The sequence below is a fragment of the Amborella trichopoda genome, chromosome 4, assembly GCF_054954075.1.
Source record: "Amborella trichopoda isolate Santa Cruz 75 chromosome 4, AtrichopodaSantaCruz75HAP2 v2.0, whole genome shotgun sequence".
Classification (NCBI taxonomy): Eukaryota; Viridiplantae; Streptophyta; class Magnoliopsida; order Amborellales; family Amborellaceae; genus Amborella; species Amborella trichopoda.
Window position 1 is genome coordinate 8,273,613 of NC_142339.1, and position 16,632 is coordinate 8,290,244.

A 16,632-nucleotide genomic window follows, 5' to 3' on the forward strand; every position below is an offset into this window, starting at 1 on the left:
TGTTTTAGACCATATAAATATCTTTAGGGAAGTCAACCAACTCCCAGACTTGATTTCTTTTAATAGAATCAAGTTCGTCATCAATGGCTTGAGTCCACTCAGCTGAGTCATATGAGCTAATAGCTTCACTGTAGCTTCGAGGTTCATTTATTGTTTCCTCACTTGAAGAGTAATTATCTTTATTCATAAATACATAAATTTCTTCTAAATTCATAAGTGGGGCTCTAGTTCTTTTAGGCCTATCTGGTATACTTGATTCAATTGAATCATTCTCACCAAATGTAGAGGGAGTCTGAGAAACAGGGTCTTCTAGACCCTTATCTTTATCAATGTCATATAAGTCAATAGGCTTATTTAAAATATTTTTATCATCTATATTTTCTAAGAAATGAGCATCACAACTCTTTATTAATAATCTAGTATCATGGTTATAGAATCTATACCTTTTAGAAATTTTTGAATAGCTTATAAAAGAGCATTTTATAATTTAACTTTGTAATTTATCTCTACTTTGTGGTGGTTTAAGCACATGTTCTCAAGAACCCCAAACTTTCAAGATAATAAGGTCAGTTTTCCTACCTGTCTATAATTTATATGGGGTCAAGTCTATAGATTTAGTAGGAACACGATTAATGATATATATTACAATGTTGAGAGCCTCACCCCAAAAATGAGGTGAGAAATTCGAATGGCTCATCATGGACCTAACCATGTCCATTAGAGTTCTATTTCTCATTTCAGCTACACTATTTTGTTGTGGTGTATACGGTATAGTTGTTTGGTGAATTATACCATACTCCTTACAAAATTCAGAAAATAAGACGGAGCAATATTCACTTCTCCTAACTGTTCAAAGAATTTTTATATGTCTACCTAACTGATTTTCTACCTCAGCTTTATATTCTTAAATATTTCTAATGCATCTGATTTCTTACTAATTAGGTATACATATCCATAACGTGAATAATCATCTATAAATGTTATGAAATTCCATACCTCTATGTGTTTTCACATTTAATGGACCACATATATCAGAGTGAACAATACTAAGTAGTTCGCTAGACATTTTCCCTTTAGGGAAAGACTTCTTAGTTAATTTACCAAAAATACATGGCTCGCATGTTTTGAACACAATTTCTCCTAAATTGGGGAGCAAGCCTCTTTTAACCATTTGATTCATTTTGTCTTTATTTATATGTCATAATCTTAAGTGCCATAAATATGGATCACCCATATACATAAAAGTATCAAAAGAAGCATCAATATACCCAGAAAATGATGAACTTTCATTAATATTCAGTCGATACAAATTGTCAACTTTAGTACCGTACACCAAAGTTCTAGAATGCTTCCAATGGTAAACCGACTAGACCTGAACCTTATTTCATAACCCTTGTCACCTAGTCTAGGGATAGAAATCAAATTGCATCTCATATTGGGCACATACAATCTATCAGTCAATAAGACATTTGTTCTTCTTGGTAAACCTAGCTTGAAAGTACCAACACCTAGTACATCGCAGTAGGTGTCATTTTCCATATAAATCCGTTGGTTACTGACTGCAATATCTTCCAATTCTGTGAATCTGTCCTTGGCCCTCGAGACATGTCGAGTGGAGGATGAGCCAACCCACCAATTTCTCACGTCATGATTGACAACTATTGATTCTAGGACTATGCAGATCAAGTCTTTTATCTTATTTTGATTATTTCGAGCAGGGTTGTTATTTCGATTCCTATTTTTATTTTTCAGCTTAGGACAATTAAACTTGATGTGCCCAATTTCCTTACAATAAAAACAGGTATTCTCAACCTTATTCTTTTGATTTTTAAAATTTCTCCTATTTTCCTTATACCTATTATTTTTCTGATAATTGAAAGGTTTCTTGGGGATCTGAGAAGATGAACTTTGGGCAAAGTGGAGCTCATTTGACTTCTTCCTCATTCTTCTCTCAGCTTCAATACTACGATGCATGAGAAGATTTAACATGGTTATCCCTTGCACAGAATGGTTCAATGCAATTATAACAGACTCCCAAGATGGAGGGAGACTGTTAAGGACAATGGACACTTGCATGCGATCGGGGACTGGATTCCCAGCTGCAGCAAGGTCCTTTGTGAGCACTGTCATTTTATTGACATGCTCGGTCACTGAGTCCATTTCTTTCATTTTGCAAGAACTGTATTTTTCTAACAACAATTGTACATGGGTCTCAGAAGTGGTCTCATACTTTTCAAATAGGGCGCCCATCATACTTTGAGCTATGGCGTAATCCTTAAATACTTGAATTAAAGCATCTTCCATAAAGCTCAACGTAGTAATCCTAGCTACTTTGTCATTTTCTAATCATTTTTCAAGTCACCTTCTAGCTTGACCATTGGTATTAGGCTCTAAAACTGGTGGTTTCTAGGACATAATATACCCTATCTTAAAAAAGAATATATCCAATTTTTCTTTTCCACATAAAAAAATTGGTCCTATTGAGTTTTTCAAGTTTGGATAGTTCTGACATGGCTAGCCTAGATGCCATTTTAAATTTTTAGATAATACCTAAAAGTTCACAAAAAATAAAAAAATAATTGTGTTTAAGAAAGGGTTGTCTGCTAGTTAACTCAATAGGTTTGCCGACTCTCAGTGAGATGAGACCTCAAAAAAAATAATTTCTCGAACATTTTATGTTCGCACTGCTGTGATGCAACAAAAAATTAATAAAGTAAGGCAACAACTACTTTATGTCAAATCTTGCATAAAAATAAGTTTCATAAATATATGAATATGTTTTAGCACAAGAGAGAGAGTCTACAATGATATTTTGATATTTTCAACAAAAATATGGCATTGCATAATCATAAAAATAATGAATTCACAAAATCAAGATCATGAAATTTTCTAACTTAAAAAGACCCAAGCATATGATAATTAAGCAATGCAATGACAATTATTATGCAAATAAAATATGTAGTAAATCCTTAAATTATAAGCCACAAAAAAAAATTCATGCAATTGATCTAACAACCTTTACTTGAATAGTTGTTGTGTGCATAACAATTTTCAATAATCCAATAAAATTATGCACTAATTTTCAGCAATAAAATATGGAAGAAAGAAAGGTGCAAGCCAACTGATTTTCAGCAATTATGTGTGTCTTTATCTTTTTCTCTCTAAAATTCAGCAACCTTTTATTTATTTACTTATTATTTTTATTTTTATAACCATCAACAACAATTTCTATTGAAAAAGTTCGCCTCAGAAAAAAAATATTGGTTACATAGTGGCACAAAAAAAAAAAAACTCAGCATTAAAAAAAAATATTACCTTGATGATGAGCAAGAAATAAAGGCCAAGAGAGAATAAAAAATATGTGATTTGTTTCTCTCTACCTTTCGATAGAAATCTCCTATTTACAAAGTGCGTATATCAAAAGTGCAGATGGTTTAAATCAAAGTGCGTCTACTTTTGTTGCTTTAACAATGTACGCCTATTAACTTGCAAAAGGTATAATAATTTATGAGAGAAAATAGAAACAGATTGATATCAAAGGATTTCAGCTATTTTTTACAACAATAAGATAAACCCAACAATGGAACAATTATCTTAGAGATAATAACAAATAAATAATAAATTGACTCATGGCTTATGAAATCAACTTTTTCAGAGATGACAAATTTCAACAGAGTAAATAGAGAATTGATAAAAAATAATAATTTAAGAGAAATATTGTTCAATAAAATACAAACTCATAGGAAACCAAATAATCGATTTTGGTCCTGGGACCTATGAGTTATGAGCAAGAATTAAATAAAAAATAAATAAATGAATAATGGAACCTAGGAACGGTAGGTTACGAGCCCACCATGCTTCCACACCTGCTCTTATACCAATGTTAAAAAACTTGAGGGAAGAGATGGACCCACTCCTAGGATTAGGGGCAGTGTCATGAGACTATCGATCATAAAAATCAGGCTTTTACCAGAACTGTGAGAACTCTGTAAATTTCTGTGTACCTCTCCATAAGCATGAAACCCTTTTTAAAGAGGGATGGAGGAGGTCGTTCTCTAACATTTGGCTTCCTCTTGAAATCTCTGAGAAAACATGGCACTATAATCCTGGGAAGTGGGTGGTTACTTTCTATCCGTTAGATAACAATACTTTCTCTCTCTAAGAAGACTCCCTTTTAGTGATAAGCATTAAATTATAAGATAGAGTAATATTGCACGTTTAGGGGCCCCATGGCCACACACACGTACCAACAAGATCTACATCTCAATCTTGGGATAAAAAATGATTTCACCAGCTAACCCCTTCCTAAAACCGGTCACGGCTGGTCATTTGGGTCTCAAAAACTGCCGCTCTCTTGCTGCTCTCGGTCTTTACCCCTTTTTCCCTCCCTCTCTAGCCCACTGGTTTCCTCTCGTCCTTCTCCCTCTCTCCCATAAGCGGCCTCGAGATAATTTTGGAGGACAAAAAGAGATGATGCGATGAAGAACAACTCCTTCTCTCTCGAAAGGTCACAAGGTCTCAGAGAAAGGTTGAAGAACAAAAAACAGGTATGCTATGTCTCTGTATTTCTCAATCTCTCTATCTATGAATCTCTCTTTGTATTTCTCAATCTCTTTCTATATTTGTATCTCTATATCTCGCTTTTATTGGGGTAGGTATTTCTCAATCTCTCCCTAGAGAGATAATACAGGAAGAGATTGAGAAATACAGAGAGAGATTCATAGATAAAGTCTCTTAATTTTGTTGTACGTTTTTATGATTGATTAATAAAATACTGGAACTTCTTTTAAAAAAAAAAAGATTCATAGATAGAGAGATTGAGAAATACAGAGATAGCATACCTGTTTTTTGTTCTTCAACCTTTCTTTGAGACCTTGTGACCTTGCGAGAGAGAAAGAGTTGTTCTTCGCAACATCGTCTCTTTTTGTCCTCCAAAATTATCTCGGGGCCGCTTGGATATGAGGAAATTAGAAAGAAGGAGCAACGGGAGAGAGGGAGAAGAAGGATGAGAGGAAATCAGTGGGCTAGAGAGAGGGAGAGAAAAAGGGGCAAGGACTGAGAGCAACAAGAAAGCGAGAATTTTTGAGACGCAAATGACCTGTGGTGGTCGGTTTTAGGAAGGGGTTAGCCGGTGAAACCATTTCTGATCCCAAGATTGAGATGTAAATCTAATAGTAATCCTTAGGGGTCCTATTCTACAAGGTGTGGCAGGGTCCCATAGGATCATTACTCTAACATCAACAGCAACTATATGATGCAGCCATGCCCCTTCATGACTGGGCCAAAGAAGGGTTGCAGAACCCAAAAGGGAAAGAAAGGGCAATAACGTAGTAAGAGTTATATATTAGGATTATTTTAATTATTCTTTTGTTTAGGGAGTGCGCAGGGATAATTAGCAGGGCGACTTTAGAGTTCATATTGTGTTTATCTTGTATCGATTGGGTTAGTTTGAGGGATATAATTAGGATAAGGGTAAATTTAGAAGAGAGTTTATCTTTATCAACAATAACCAACTTGGGAGGTCTTTTTTGGGTAAAACATGACAGGGAAAATGTGGCTATCTAGAATCCCGTGAATATGAGAGAGAGAAAATAGGGATAGGTATAGAGAGAAGCTTTTTATTAGTTATCTTATTTTAGTCTATTTAAAGGGACATCTCCTTTCATTATAAATCAGTCTATGAATTGAATAAAAAATGGTCTCTTGAAAGAGATTGTTTTGGAGGTGGATTCCCTTGCAGACCTTTGAGAGAATATATTTTTCTCTTAACCTTCATTCTTTTTATTGTTAATTTTGTGGTTTTATTCTCTCCCTGCATCAATTGGTATCAGAGCCAGGTTCCAATGGCTTCACAAGAGACACCCCTCGATGGATTAAAGGTATTGACTAGATTAGCTCAAGCCCTAGCAGAGAGAGTAGACCAATTCGTGCATGTAACTGTGAAAGTCGATGAGCTTGCGCAATATTCGCTCAGCTTCAGGATGAAAGGAATCCAGAGACCGATGTTGGAACTCAAGGCAACAGTGATGAAAGATGTATGCATCTTGTTCCTAACCAACCTCCGGTGGCCCCAGCTAATAACGAATTCAATGAACGAATTCTTCGGTTGTTGGAAAGAGAAAGAGAACCTGGAATTAAAAATGATAGTCCAGAGTTCCATGGTCGATTGCATGCAGATGATTTTCTTGATTGGCTAAGTGAAGTCGAGAAAGTGTTTGGGTAAAAGATATTGCAGATCACAAAAAAGTAAAATTAGTAGCCACAAAATTTTCTGGCCATGCATTGGTTTGGTGGGATGATTTGCAACAGGATTGTCTTCAACAAGGCAAGGAAAAGATTAATTTGTGAGAAAAGATGAAGACGAAGATGTGCCGAAGAGTTTTACCAGTAAATCAAAACCTCAACCAAGGTGAAAAGTCGGTAAGTGACTATACTGAAGAGTTCTATATTTTGACATCTAGGGTAAATTTACAAGAGTATGAAGATCAAAAAATAAGTCGTTACTTGAATGGGCTAAATCAAGGCATTCAGAATGAATTGGCCTTCAAAGATGTCTATAAGATGTCTGATGCTTATACTTTGGCCCTCAAAGTAGAAGAAATAGTCAATCTGGGCCTTGGGAGAAATAGCTTAGTGACAAGAGGCTTTACTTCAATACAGAGGCAGCAAGCTTTAAGCTTTAGCCTGGACATATGGCATGCAATTGACCCTCACGCAACCCCTTGTCAAAGTTAATTTGGCTGAAGAAAATTATGAAGAAGTAGTTGATGAAGGATACACCTATGAAGGCAAAGGTGATATTGGGACGAGCTAGTCTTATGAAGGGACTGGGCCTTTCAAAGGTGAAGTTGAGGATTTGTATGGAGATGAAGAGGGTGAAGCCTTAATTGTCCAGCAAACTATGTTATCAACCCCAATACCTAACGATGATGAGAAGTGGCTGCGATATAATTTTTTTCGAATAATTTACACATCAAGAGGCAAGTTATGCACAATATTAATTGATGGTCAGAGCAGTGAAAACATTGTGTCGAAAGAGATGGTGGCTAAACTTCAATTGAAGGAATGTAAACACCCACGCTCATACCACATCCAGTGGTTCAAGAAAGGAGATGAGGTATCAGTTTTTACTCGTTGTTTAATCTCTTTTTCCATTGGTGCTAATTATAAAGATAAAGTGTGGTGTGATATAACACCTATGGATGTATGCCACATATTACTTGGTAGACCATGGCTTTATGATCATGATATGGTGCATAAAACTAGGCCAAACACTTATTCTTTTGTTAATGATGATATTAATATAATACTCCACCCTATGAAGCAACTTCCTACAGCCAAATCCACTAAAGAGGAGGGTTCAAAGTTGCTTAATGTTAAAAAATTAAAAGGGGACAACAAGGATATGGATGTGATTTATGTATTGGTTGCAAAAGAAAATTCTGCACCGACTGCAATTTTTAGGTCTCTTGAACCTTTACTTGATAAGTATAAAGATTTGATGCTTGAAGAATTACCTGATGGTCTTCTTCCAATGAGAAATATTTAGCATCACATTGACTTGGTGCTTGAATCTAGCCTATCAAATTTGGCCCATTATCGAATGAGCCCCATGGAACATGAGGAGTTGCATGGACAAGTTGTTGCATTGCTTAAGAAGGGATTGCTTCGAGAAAGCATGTGACCATGTGCCGTCCCTGCATTATTGTCTCCAAAAAAAGATAGGTCATGGAGGATGTGCGTGAACAGTCATGCAATCAACAAAATCACAATCAAGTATCGATTTCCCATACCTAGGCTCGATGATATGTTAGATACGCTTAATGGAGCCAAGGTTTTCTCAAAGATTGATTTAAGGAGTGGGTACTATCAAATGCGAATTCCACCTGGAGATGAATGGAAAACGCTTTCAAAACTAGAGATGGACTATATGAGTGGCTTGTGATGCCATTCGGCCTTTCTAATGCACTAAGTACATTCATGCGCCTAATGACTGAGGTACTTCGTCCTTTTATTGGTAAATTTGTTGCGGTTTATTTTGATGATATCTTGGTTTTTAGCGCTAACCCACATGATCATCTTAACCACTTGGAATAAGTCTTTGATGTGTTAAGGAAGGAGTCACTTATTGTGAATTAAGAAAATACTCATTTATGACAACCAATGTCGTCTTTCTGGGGTATGTTGTTTCATTTGAGAGAATTAAGGCGGATCAATAAAAAGTAAAAGCCATAGCTGAGTGGCTGGTGCCAAAGTCACTCGTTAAGGTGCGTTCTTTTCATGGCCTAATGATATTTTATCGTCGATTTATCAAAAATTTCAGCACTCTAATAGTACAAGTGACTGATTGTATGAGGGCTGGAAAGTTTTTATGGAATCCCACTGCTGAAAAGAGCTTCACTTTAATTAAACAAAAGATGATGCAAACACCAGTACTTGCCTTACCAGATTTTTCTAAGGTGTTTGAGATTGAAACTGATGCATCAAATGTTGGCATAGGGGCAGTTCTAAGTCAAGAGGGACGACCATTGGCCTTCTTTAGTAAGAAATTGAATGATACATGTGAGAAATATTCGGTTTATGACCACGAATTTTTTACAGTGATGCAAGCCTTAAGCACTCCAGTATTTGAGTTCTCAGAAAAAGTTGAATGCACGACATGCTAAGTGGATGTCCTTCCTTCAAGAATACACGTTTCTATTAAAGCACAATGCTGGAACCCAAAATAAGGTAGCTGATGCTTTAAGTAGAAGGGTAGTGTTGCTTAGAACTTTGTCTATGGAAGTGTTGGGGTTTGAAGTGATAAAAGATTAATACAAAGTTGATCTAATTTTCAGCAAGGTCCTTGAAAGGTGTGTTGATGGGCGAGACCCTAGTGGTGAGTATCTCGTACATGATGGTTGCTTATTTAACGGTGTGCGGTTATGTATACCTGATTGCTCCATAAGGGAGAAGATAATCATGGAGCTTCATGGTGGGGGCTTGGGTGGACACTTTGGGAATGACAAAACTATGGCTATGGTTGGAGAAAAATTTTTTTTGGCCACGTATGCGACGAGATGTTGATCGATTTGTGACCCGATATCGAACTTGCCAAGTATCTAAAGGTCACACACAAAATACAGGTCTTTATACTCATCTTCCTGTTCCAGATGCCCCATGGGTTGATATTTCTATGGATTTTGTACTTGGACTTGCACGTACCACACGAGGTGTGGACTCTATTTTTGTTGTTGTTAATCGATTTTCCAAAATGGCACATTTTATTCCTTGTAGAAGAACTATGGATGCTATATATATCGCGAATCTCTTTTTCAAAGATATTGTAAGGCAACATGGTGTTCCTAAGTCTATTACAACTGATCGGGATACAAAATTTTTAAGTCATTTTTGGCGCACTTTATAAAAGTGTATGGAAACCAAACTTCAATTTTCTAGTGCCTATCATCCTCAAACAGTTGGGCAAACCGAAGTACTGAATAGGAACCTTGGTAACCTCTTGAGAAGTATTGTTGGTGATAACATATCTCAGTGGGACTTCAATTTGCCTCAGGCTGAGTTTGCTTACAACAGTTCAATAAATCAATCTACAGGAAAATCACCATTTGATATTGTTAATGGGCGGACGTCTTTTCATGTGCTGGACCTAGTGCCATTACCCATGACAGGCAAGGTAAATGATGATGGCAATGCTTTTGCTGAACATATTCAAGATTTGCAAGCCCAAATCAAGAAGAAAATTGAGGAGAGCAAAGTCAAGTATCAAAAAGCCTCAAATGAGCATAGAAGAGAGGGTGACTTAGTAATGGTGTATTTGCAAAAGGAAAGGTTTCCGTTGGGAACCTATAATAAACTCAAGTCCAAGAAAGTGGGTCCTTGCCGCATCTTGAAGCAATATGGGAACAATGCATATAAGGTAAAATTACCGAGGCATTTGATATCTCTCTGATATTTAATGTTGCTAACTTATTTGAGTTACATGGCCTTTAGAAGTCGCAAAAGATGTAGTTGATATGATGAAGAAATTACCAAAGAAGAAAGATGATGAAATTGAGCAAGTTTTGAAGACTGAAAGCTTTCAAACTCGAAAGGGTTCCTATCGCCAATTTCTAGTCAAATGGAAGGGCAGGCCGTACTCTAATAACACGTGGATTTCTGAGCCAGAGTTCAAAAGAGTGGATCCAAACTTATATCGCATATATACTGAAGCCAACTCGCCGGACTCGAGTTGCTTTCAACTGGGGGGAATGATGCAGTCATGCCCCTTCATGATTGGGCCAAAGAAGGGTCGTAGAACCCAAGAGGAAAAGAAAGGGCAATGACGTACTAAGGGGAAATTATTATTATTTATTAGGATTATTTTAATCATTCTTTTGTTTAGGGAGTATACATGGATAATTAGCAGAGCGACTTTAGAGTGTATATTGTGTTTATCTTGTATCGATTGGGTTAGTTTGAGGGATATAATTTGGATAATGATAAATTTAGAAGAGATTTTATCTTTATCAACAATAACCAACTTGGGAGGTCTTTTTTTGGGTAAAACATGAGAGGGAAAACATGGCTATCTAGAAGCATGTGAATATGAAAGAGAGAAAATAGGGATAGGTGTAGAGAGAAGCTTTTATTAGTTATCTTATTTTAGTCTATTTAAAGGGACATCTCCTTTCATTGTAAATCAGTCTATGAATTGAATAAAAATTGTTATCTTGAAAGAGATTGTTTTGGGGGTGGATTCCTTTGCAGACTTTTGAGAGATGGTACCTTCCTTTTTTTTATTGCATGGTTTTAAAAAAATCATAATTATTTTATATTTATGTCATCTAGGTTTCCCTTTCTATTGTTTCTATATCTCTTTCCCTCTTTCATAAAATCTCTCTCCCATTTATTTTCCTAAAATCTCATATCTCTCTTTTATTTATATCATCTATAGTTTCCTCTGTACCAGTTTCATCTCTCTCCTTCTTTCAATAAAATCTTTCTCCCATTTATTTCCCTGAGATCTCTCCCTCTCAAAGGACACTCTCAATGGTTTCTCTCTCTCTCTCTCTCTCTCTCACTCTCTCTCTCTCTTTATTTTCTCTATCTTGCAGTAACTCTAAAAAACTTATGATAAAGAAACCAATTATTTCTCTCTCCCTCTATGTGATAACTCTCATCTTAAATATCTTCTATAATATTTCCCTTATTTCACTCATCTCTCCTTTAATCTCTCTCCCCATTTCTCCCTTCCAAAATATCTTTTTAGGAAAAACCTTTTCCATCCTCTCTCACCATAAACCCTCATGCCCCACCCCAAAAGCCTATCATGCCCCACCTTATTTTATGAGAAAACAATGCAGTTATTTCTCTCTCTAAAATTCATTTATTTACTGATCTTTCACAAGGATTTTTTAGCTCGAAAATATTTTCTCAAGAGAAAGGTAAAAGGTACGATGTTTGTGTCTATTTCTATGTAGTATATTTTCAAATTGTAATATGATTTTGTTTACATATAGAAAATAAGTGGTTTGATCTCTCTTACACAGGTCATAAAACTCAATTTGATAAAAAAAAAACTAAGGATTTAGATTATTGGATAGTTCTAATATTATTATAAACTTGAACAAAGTAATAAAATAGTAGTATATTTTTAAAATTGTAATAAGAATTTTTTACATGTAGAAAATAAGTTGTTTGATCTTTCTCTCAGGTTGTGAAACTCAATTAGATTGAAGAAACTAAGGATTTAGATCCTTGAATAATTCTAATTTTTTATTATCAACTTGAACATAGTAATAAAATAGTAGTATATTTTTAAAATTGGAATATAAAGTTTTTACATGTAGAAAATAAGTGGTTTGATCTATCTCTCTCACGCAGGTCATGAAACTCAATTAGATTGAAGAAACTAAGGATTTAGATTCTTGAATAGTTTTAATTTTTTATTATAAATTTAAAAATAGTAATAAAATAATACTTATTACTACTTATAATTAATATTATCAATATTATTATTATTATTATTATTATTATATTATTATTATTATTATTATTATTATTATTATTATTATTATTATTATTATTATTATTATTATTATTATTATTATTACTATTATTATTATTATTTATTTTGATTGCCTATAAGTTATTTATTTATGCTATTGTCTCCTCTAGCTTTCTTTTGTTATCTTCCAGATGTATTATGCCTCTATTATGAAATATTATTTTAATTTATTTTATAAACTATTTTTATCGTATAATGTAAAGCCCATGGATCTTAAATGCCAATGGAAAAAAATATTTTTTTTCCTTCTTGATTTTTATGTTAGATTATAGTAATTTTGTTTCTATCTCAATTTCACCCTTTATGATTTTAAGCATATTTTGTTATATTTTAGTTTTTTATGAATATTTTATCATTACATTAGTTTTTTGATGACAGTAATAGCTTTCTCTACCTATTTTCTAGGTGTATTATTGCCTCTTTTGAACTCTTTATTATAAAACAAAATTAAATGGCCAAATTGAGATAGAAACAAAGTCGATTTATCATTTAACATAAGAATCCAAAAGAAAATTAATCTTTTTTCTTTAGTATTCGAGATCAATGGGCCTTACCTTAGAAAATAAAAGTAAAATGATACTAATAATAATTTAATAATTTTATTATTATTTTATATTAATAAATAATAATAATATTTTAGCCTTATTATTATTATTATATTTTAAAAATAAAATAATAATAATAGTATTATTAATATTAATATTAATAATAAAAATAAAATAAAATAATAATTTTATTTCTATCTCAATTTTGGCCTTTGCATATTTTAACTATAATTTTTATATTTTAAAAGTTTTTATGACTATTTTAATATTACATTAGTTTTTTAATGGCAATATTATATATATATATATATATATATATAAAATATTAATGTGATTAAGCATATACAAAATTTGATTATTTGAGATACTTGAATATCTTTTATTTTCTAACTATGAATTTTGAATTATTAAAAACCATTCTTAACCTATACGTTGTGATCCTGTCTCCTCTAACTTTTTCTTACTATTTTTCATTTGCACTATGTCCCTCTTGATTCTTCTATTTAAAATAATATTAAAAATCTTTTGGTCGCATTTAGTCTTTTTTTGTGACAAATAGTATATCTGAATTATTTCGTTTGTTCATGCTTTTTAAATAAATTTTATACTTACTAAGTTAATACAATAGAAAAATATGACTTATTGAAAATGTACACCCCCCATTAATAAAGATGCATTTTTTATTAATCATAATTTATTTCTCTCACATTCAAATCATTATTTTCCATGCGCAACAAAAAACCCTCAGCCCAATAAAAAACGTATATAATTTTATTTATAATAATTTATCCCTCTCACTCAAGTTACTATTTCCTATGTATATTTTTAATGGTTAACATGTGGGTTAAGAAAAAAAAAAATGTTATTCTCACATCTCAGGCCTAAATCTCTCCCCCCCTATCTTATTCTTGAAATTACGTATTGATCAATATATATAAATTCTTATTACTCTTTTGTTTATGATAAGGTTAATGCTTCTTGAGTATGCCTTAATGGACTAATTTATTAAATATAGACATTAATAGGATCTAATGTCTTAAACTATCATATTGGATATTAATATTCGTAAGGCCCTGCATAAATTTATTTATTAGTTTTATTTATATAATTTAAATTATTTTTTAAACGATATTTATTATTTTAATTGTATGTCAAATGAATTTGTATCAATAAAAGTATACTAAAAATAATATTTACCATCACATTTATTATTAATTAATAAAATATTCAAGTGTGAAGATAAATGCATTAAATTCTCTCTCTAAGATCATGTTTTATTGAAATTTTTTTAATGATAAATATATTTCAATGATTAATATTAAATATCATGTTGCACGTGCATATTACTAGTTATATATTAAACAAGAGCAACACCCCTCTTCTTATCGAGCCACGTATCTTTTTTGATTCAATGCTTATACCTCTCTGCCTCCCACATTTCTACACACTCTCTTTCTCTCGTATTTCTCTTAATTTACTCTACTTTCCATCTCTCATACGTTTTTCCATTATCTCTATCTCTCCATTCTGCATGCATACAAATACATAAAAATAGGTATAACTCCTTCGATTGCGTGATGACACCTCATATTCTCGCCATCTCTCTCAGGTCTCTATAGTAGCTCTCTCTCCCTCTCCATCCTACATGCTTAAAAATACATACAAATAGGTAACTCCTTTAGTTGTGTAGCAACGTTGCATGTGCATATTACTAGTTATATATTAAACGAGAGCAACACCCCTCTTATTATTAAACGAGAGCAACACCCCTCTTATTATGGCGCTACGTGTCTTTTTTTATTCAATGCTTATACCTCCCTCCCTCCCAACACACGCTCTCTTTCTCTCTTATTTCTCTTAATTTACTCTACCTTCCATCTCTCCTATGTTTCTCCATTATCTCTATCTCTCCATTCTACATATATAAAAATAGGTAATTTATTTAGTTGTGTGATGAGACCTCATCTTCTCCACATCTCTCCTATGATTATATATTAACTCTCCATCTCTCTCGCCATCCTACATGTATGAAAAAACATACAAATAGGTAACTCTTTTAGTTGTGTGATAACACCTCATCTTCTCTCTCTCTCCTAATTAAAGCAAACTTAATTTACTCATCTTTTCCTTTACCCCACATTTCTATACTTTTATTCTCTCTCTTCCTACATGCACGCAAATGCATAATGATGACACTCATCTTCTAGGTAACTCCTTTTTTGTTTCTATGTTATCATTCTCTCTCTCCCTACATGTACGCAAAGGCATAAAAATAGGTAACTCATTTTTTAGTATGATGACACTTCATCTTCTAGGTAACTTCTTCTTTTAATATGGTGACGTCCAATCTTCCATCTTTTCCCAATTTAAGTAAATTCATTTCTCTCCTCAATTTAAGTAACTTCGTTTGTCTCTCTTCATGATTTACTCTCATTCCCTTCCATATTTCTCTTCCCTTTCCACATTTATATCTCCCATATTTCTCTTCTCATTCCAAAGACCTCTCTCTCATTTTTTTCTCCCCCTCTCACAATTCTCCTATCTACATTAATTTCTCTCACACACACATGCACGCCACAACTCTCTCTCTTCTCTCCCACTCTCATGCATACCACAACTCTCTCTCTCTCTCTCTCTCTCTCTCTCAACGTTTAACATGTGCTTCACACGCCACAAATGTGACTATGGTAATTCTCTTCAATGCAATCATATTTTTTTTTTCTACATTGGTATGTTGATTTCTATTTTCTTTTGATATTGTATATTGTCTGAATTTCTGTTTTTTCTTTTCTTTTCTAAAAATCCATAGATGAAGCCCATCTACACGCTATGGAAGAAACAAAAAAGATGTATATAACAGCCTTGGCTACTTTGAGAGAAAATCTAGTTTGAGAGAGAACCTAGATGAGCTTTCATTTGGTTGCTTATTAAGTATTAGAGTTCTTCAGTATTACTTGTGCTTAGAAGTGTGTGTAGTGTTTAATGTAAGAAATAAATAATTTTAATTGCTTATCGGGTGTACTTTTGTATGTTGAATGAAGCTATGCAAGGCAAGCATATTTTTTTCCTCTACATAGGTATGTTGATTTCTATTTTATTTTGATATTGCATATTGTAAGGATTTCTTCTTTTTTTTTTTTTTTTTTGAGTTTTTATTTTTCAGGAACCTACACGCGAAGCCCATCTACATGCCATGGAAGAAGCAAGAAATATGTATATAGCAGCCTTGACTTACTTTGAGAGAACTTAGATGATTCTTCATTTGGTTGCTCATTGGATATTAGAGTTCTTGGATATTACTTTTGCTTAGAAGTGTGTGTAGCATTTAATGTAAGAACTAAATAATTTTAATTGTTTATCGGTTACTTCTATATGCGCAATGAAGTTTCTGGGTAATTCAGTGGGGAAGACAAGGGACACTACCTGTTTTTTCAAGTAGATTAGGAATTAACGTTTTTAAGGTATTAGTAGGTAGTATTAGCGGTGGGAAATAAACTACAATGTGGTAAATAGAGTGTGGGGTGCTACCACCCTTTCCCAATGTGCAATGAAGTTATACAAGGTACTTTACATAGATGATAAAATACACCCTAATAAAATGTATTAGTTGTCATGCTCAGACCTATGCAAAATTTCACGACGATGAATGAATGTTACATCATCATCTTTGCATTAAGCGAATTTTCATTTTTTATGTGATACTCTTTGTTTAATTGCAACAATTATATGAATCATACAAGTATATTTTTAAGAAAATAATAACCTCCTGATAATAAATATATTTAATACTACAATTGTGACTATTTAGCTATAAATACTAATACTAATAAAAATAAATTAGTTTTATTATGATTTTCAATAGTAATTATTCAAGTATTATAAAATATATAATACTACAATTTTCTCACAATTTTCTCTCTATTCCCTCTCTTCCTCTCTCTTCTAATAAATCAACTTTTCTAAAATTTCTCTCCAATATTCTCTCTCCTAATAAATCTCCCTCTACGATTTTCTCTCTCTTCTCTCCTCACCATATTCTCA

General features: G+C 33.2%; 1 long non-coding RNA gene across 1 annotated transcript; it reads left to right on the forward strand.

Moving 5' to 3' along the window:
• Positions 1 to 15,125: 15,125 nt before the first annotated feature.
• On the forward strand, positions 15,126 to 15,962 carry LOC148782240 (uncharacterized). The gene is made up of 3 exons (XR_016054558.1): positions 15,126 to 15,278; positions 15,633 to 15,668; positions 15,755 to 15,962. It is a non-coding gene; the product is annotated as an uncharacterized LOC148782240 (long non-coding RNA).
• Positions 15,963 to 16,632: the final 670 nt, after the last annotated feature.